The sequence below is a fragment of the Etheostoma spectabile genome, unplaced genomic scaffold, assembly GCF_008692095.1.
Source record: "Etheostoma spectabile isolate EspeVRDwgs_2016 unplaced genomic scaffold, UIUC_Espe_1.0 scaffold273, whole genome shotgun sequence".
In the NCBI taxonomy this organism is placed as follows: domain Eukaryota; kingdom Metazoa; phylum Chordata; class Actinopteri; order Perciformes; family Percidae; genus Etheostoma; species Etheostoma spectabile.
The window spans coordinates 820,411-824,298 of NW_022605577.1; the positions used below are offsets into that span (position 1 = coordinate 820,411).

The following is a 3,888-nucleotide window of genomic DNA, read 5'->3' on the forward strand; positions in this document are numbered from 1 at the left end:
TTAAAAAGAACATTGATACAGGAAAACTGGGCATTTTGACCCGAGGACAACATGAGGGTTAAAGGCTTTACATTATATTTGATGTCATTTAGCTGACACTTTTATCCAAAGCGACTTCTAATTAAGTGCTTTCAACCCTGAAGGTGCAAACCCCAAGCAAAAAGTAGTAAGTGGAAGTAAATTAACTTTAAATAAGCCAAACTACAACTACTGGCTTATTACCTATACAACACCACTTGGACAAACTCCATGGAAGTTAGTTATAGAGCTGGGCAATATATCAATATTGTGAAATGAGACCAGATAGTCTTAGATTTTGGATATCGGAATATGGCATAAGTGTTGTCTTTTCCTTGGTTTTAGAGACTGCATTACAGTAAAGTGATGTCATTGCAAGAATGTAGCCTTATTTTCATGGTCATACATGTCTTAAGCGCATACAGTTCAAATCTGATTAAAGCCCCTTGTCACATGTAATCGGGATTCTTCCATGCCTCTTTTTCCAGTACAGTATGTTTATGCATTCTTTCCTAAAGGAATGAAATGCGGAATCCATCACATGGATATCCATCTTTCTTTCCATCCAAGTAATGGAGAACCTTGTACAATAGTCTGTGACTTTGAGGATAACTGCTGGTCCCAACCCAATATACAACACCCAGACAGTCTGTCCTAGAAGACGTGTCTAGACTGCATTGTTGGCCTATTTAGATACATAACACAATTTCGAGGTGTGACGGACATGAAGATCTGTGATTATTGTGTGTGCATGTGTCTGACTGGACGTGTTTGTGCTTGCCTGTATAATACTCTGAGGGTCCTCATTTGCATGTTGCATACTTATATTGGTATATAAGTCAGTGTGTCTGCCTGTGGTGTATACAGTATGTCAGTCAACGTGTGTGTCTGTTTGTGGAATTGAGTGCACAGGCTAGACTGCCCGTCCGACCTATATTTTCCACCACTACTAATAACATGGACACTGATCGACTGACCAGCCTCTAATCTCCACTCATTTACACACACACTCACGCACACATGTGCATCAAACCCGTTATATTTGAAGAGTTCCGGATACACGACGTCAGGATATTCTAATAATACCATGTAGTCTAGTATGAGAACAATCCTGTAAGCAGAGTCATTAAACTCTGACCCTTACCTACATCCAGCGTTATACCTAGTCTATGTGTAACAGGCTGAGAGCATAGACCGTTAATATGAATGGACAGAGCATGTGTGACGTCACCCATTGGTTTGTGATGCAGACATGTCTTGTGACAGTTAAGTTTGCCTTTACCTTAACCCACAGCAGTGTTTTATGTGTGGAATTTACTCTTGTAAAAGGTGAACTACATATTTAATTCATATATTTAAAAATCTTTAGTGTTTGGTTAATAATTTTTATAAAGTTGATGCCCATTTCATGTGAAATAAAGGCCTTCTAAAGCTACATTTTGTTTTTGAAGAACATAATAAGAACATCCAGCATTGTAGTCATACAAGAAGACATTGATAATTTTATAGAATTTGTAATTGATAAAAAGTGTCTTTCTATTTTGGCTTTAATACACATAAATGTTACCATACTTGCTTTTCTTGTGTATTTTGAACATTTTTAGTAGGTAATTGAAAGTGCCCTAGGTGCTGTTTAATCTGTGCAGGGCTATTGTAAAATCATAGCGTATGATCACAAATTGCAAAGGAGAATTAAACAACTTATTAAATGTCAGTAACTGATTAAATCAAATCAGGTACATTTGATTTAATCATTAGTTACTGACATTTTTAAAGTATGAAAACTAAAAACCATACAAGGACATGCAATGTAAATATTTAATTCTAACAGTACATAAATACATAAAATATACAAGACCCTTTATGTGAAATTACCAAACATACTTTCACTTGTGACTGCTAGAGTATATTCATTATTTTATTCCAGTTTAATATTTATAAAAGTTTTAATCCACAAAACTACTTAATGTTACTACTATCACCTCTCAAACTACAGCAGAAACTAAGTCAACCACAAGAAATTGAACCTTGAAGTGCCAAAAGTTGGTCTGTCCTTTCAGCAGAAGAAGCTGAACCAAAAATGATTTTCTGGCATTTTTACAATCAGAACACATTTGAGAACTTTGGATGTGGTCAACGCTCTGGTTTCCACATCCAGATGAAATGGCACTAAATACGCCGCTCTACACAACAGGTCTTCCTTCTGGAGGCTCTATACAACAGGTCTTCCTTCTGGAGGCTCTGCTCATTCAGTTTTCAGTGTGGATACCTTTGTAGTTCCAGTAAAAGACATACATGTAGTTAAGGCATGGTAGATCACAATTAATTATATTAATATATGAGCTAATTTATGAGACACACACTAAATTATTTATTTAAATTAATAATACCTGCTTGTCTCTAAAAAACTGATCTTCCTCAAAGTGTGAACTGCAGACGTGACTTTTCGTGGTTCCATTTGCTGGTCTCTCTCTCCTCATGTTCACCAACCATTGCTTCAGCCTGGCCTCATCAAAAGGAAGTCTGTTTGGAAATAAATTCATGTTGTGCATTTAGAACTCACATCCCAAAGGTGTATATACTATCAATTTACAACTACAAGGCACCACATGATGTATGCATCTGTAATGAAAATGATTGAATGATATTAATAGATTAATATAATGTCATACCCAACGTAACTTTACAATAATGTCTAATTGGTATGTGCGCCATTTTATCGCTAACAATCTGACCCACTCCCCCACCCGGAGACCTCCGTCTCCAAGTCAACGCGCTCCCTCCCGCAGCTTAGTCCGTGTGGTGATGGTGATGCTGGGTGGGTGCTGCCGCGGCGAGGGGGACAGGGTGCCTGTAACCTCTCGCCCAGAAAGATCCGCAGCCCGACTGGGGTGGGTGTGCAGGCCTCGCCATGACCGTCTTTCGCCCAAACTCGGGATACTATTTGACTCAAAGAAGGTCTACGTTTGACGTACAAATCCGCCCCACGAAGATTGAGGGGTTATGTCTGAATCACACGCTGTTCCACGATGATCTTACCCCGTGCTAATAGGGTTTATGAATTTGCAATATAACGCTAGCTACATCAGGCTTTGATTTTAAGCTAACGTTACCATTACATGCGCATCGATTAGCACTCATACCCCCTATTACAGATCAACAGATCACAGGCGAGATCGTTGGCGAGATCGGTGCATACCTACTGTATTCGACTGTAACATTAAATATATTTTAATACGTTTATACATAGACTGTATGCGTTTATACGGTCTGCATAGCCTTATTAGTTAGCCCGCTAGCTTGCTTAGCAAGGTGCAATCTAGAAGCTAGCTAACTGATATTAATTGAGATGCTAACGTTGGCTAACGAAAAACTGTATTAAAACAAAATATAATTTTACTTACCGGAAAAACTGAACTGCCGATTCCTTTGAGTGTCTTGCCGTGCAACCCAACGCTGAACAAGACATTATTATCCAACCAAAGTGTCACAGCCACAGCGATGAAACGTAGTCAACCCCCAAAATGAAGTTCACGTGCCGTGGACAAGCTTTGCTAACACTCTGTCATGATTGACAGGCCGAGAACTGTCAATCACATCATAGCCACGCCCTAAAAAACCCAGGCTTTATCGCTATTTAAAATCAACGAGACCGTAATTTCAAAAATGAACATCATTCTGTATTGCAGAATACTTAGAACTAGGATCAAGACCATAAACTCATATGAAGATGTTTACTGAGGTAATAAATCAAGTGAGAAGTGGCTCATTTCTCCATAGACTTCTATTGAAACCAACCTCTTTTGCAACCACGCGTGTCGCCCTCTGCAGGAATCAGATAGAATGCAGGTTTAAGTTACTCCGCAGTGG

The 3,888-nt window shown here is 38.8% G+C and overlaps 1 long non-coding RNA gene across 1 annotated transcript; it reads right to left on the reverse strand.

Moving 5' to 3' along the window:
- Positions 1-1,617: 1,617 nt before the first annotated feature.
- Positions 1,618-3,634, reverse strand: LOC116685950 (uncharacterized). The gene is made up of 3 exons (XR_004331087.1): positions 3,423-3,634; positions 2,409-2,541; positions 1,618-2,287 (listed from the first exon to the last, which is right to left on the reverse strand). It is a non-coding gene; the product is annotated as an uncharacterized LOC116685950 (long non-coding RNA).
- Between the last annotated feature and the right edge of the window lie 254 nt (positions 3,635-3,888).